This window comes from Frankliniella occidentalis, unplaced genomic scaffold (assembly GCF_000697945.3).
Source record: "Frankliniella occidentalis isolate FOCC.00 unplaced genomic scaffold, Focc_3.1 Scaffold3, whole genome shotgun sequence".
NCBI classification, from domain to species: domain Eukaryota; kingdom Metazoa; phylum Arthropoda; class Insecta; order Thysanoptera; family Thripidae; genus Frankliniella; species Frankliniella occidentalis.
Window position 1 is genome coordinate 3,047,618 of NW_026267133.1, and position 1,223 is coordinate 3,048,840.

At 52.1% G+C, this 1,223-nt stretch overlaps 1 protein-coding gene across 1 annotated transcript in view; it reads left to right on the plus strand.

Moving 5' to 3' along the window:
* LOC113204644 (protein spire) overlaps positions 1-1,223 on the plus strand; it is a gene marked incomplete in the record, with an annotated part of 243,059 nt that overhangs the window by 229,778 nt on the left and 12,058 nt on the right.

Genomic DNA, 1,223 nt, shown 5'->3' on the forward strand with positions numbered 1-1,223 from the left:
CGCCACGCCCCGCCCCGCCACGCCTCGAGTGTTTGTCTCACGGCGCGCCCCGGAGCCGGCCTCGTTGTGTTTTCGGGCATGTGGCAGCTGCAGCCGCCTCTCGTCCCCTCTGCTTCCCTTCGTTTCCGGAATGCAACGCGCGCCTTTGAAAGCGCTTAAGTTTGCAAGTGTGTCAAAGAAGAGCGACACATTTTTGTAAAGGAAAATATTTGGCCGTGCAAAATTTTTCAGTTTAGAAACTTACACCGACAAACCAAGTGTTTCAAACACTAGTAATTGTGCACTTGTCGCTGCGAGCATCTTTTGAACACCTTTCTTTATTAGACGTTCTCTTGTGGTGTTCAGCAGTCGAAACAATAATCAATAAATCTCTGTTGTCCTAGTAGTAGTAGTTGATTGAGGCCCTCACGTTGAGACACCAGACTAATCATATTAAACAAGAAAAAAAAACGGACTGCAGTTAAAGAAAAGTGAGAGTGCGGCGTGCGGCACAAGCCTTACTGCATTATTCGAACCGTCAGCTTCAAGTCGTACCGAAAGCGGTCGAGGCGAAGGTATGACGGCGGCAGCGCGGGCTTTAATTTGTCTCCCTCCGAACGTGAGAAAGCGACGGGCGTCCAGGCCATCCGTCTCTCTGTTTGAGTTGCAATTCTATTACTGTGCGGCGTCCATTAGGCGTCATAGCGCAAGCTCGCGGGCTCGGCGCCCGGCACGGGGGTGTGCAAACAAACGGCAGGAGCACGGGCCAAAGCGACTAAAAACTTGCGTTAAGAACGGATTGGTCCGTCCGGACCCGGACGTCTTCGGGGCGGGTTAACATGGGATTTCACTTACACCTCACAGGTGTGCGAAATTCGCCATACACCACTGCGGGTTCCCCTAGTGCAAGGAGCGAGGAGTACTTCACTCACAAAAATCAGTTGATGCTATCCGATTCAACAAAAAATAATCAGGGAAAAAAGGAAAAAAAATAAACAAGCCAGGAAAAAACAGAAACTGCAAAAATGTAAAGGAAGAGCAAATGAAAACAGAAATTGGTGTACGATTTATAGTACGGGGCCGTAGAACAGGTGCGCGCGGGTCCGGGTCGGCCGCCGCAGAGGGCAGCAGAACCGATAGCGAGAGTGACATAACCACGCTCGCTCGCTCTGCGGGTAGCGGTATATAGGATGCTCCTCGTGTGGGGCGCCCTGACCGACCCCACCACGCCCCGCCCCACCCCG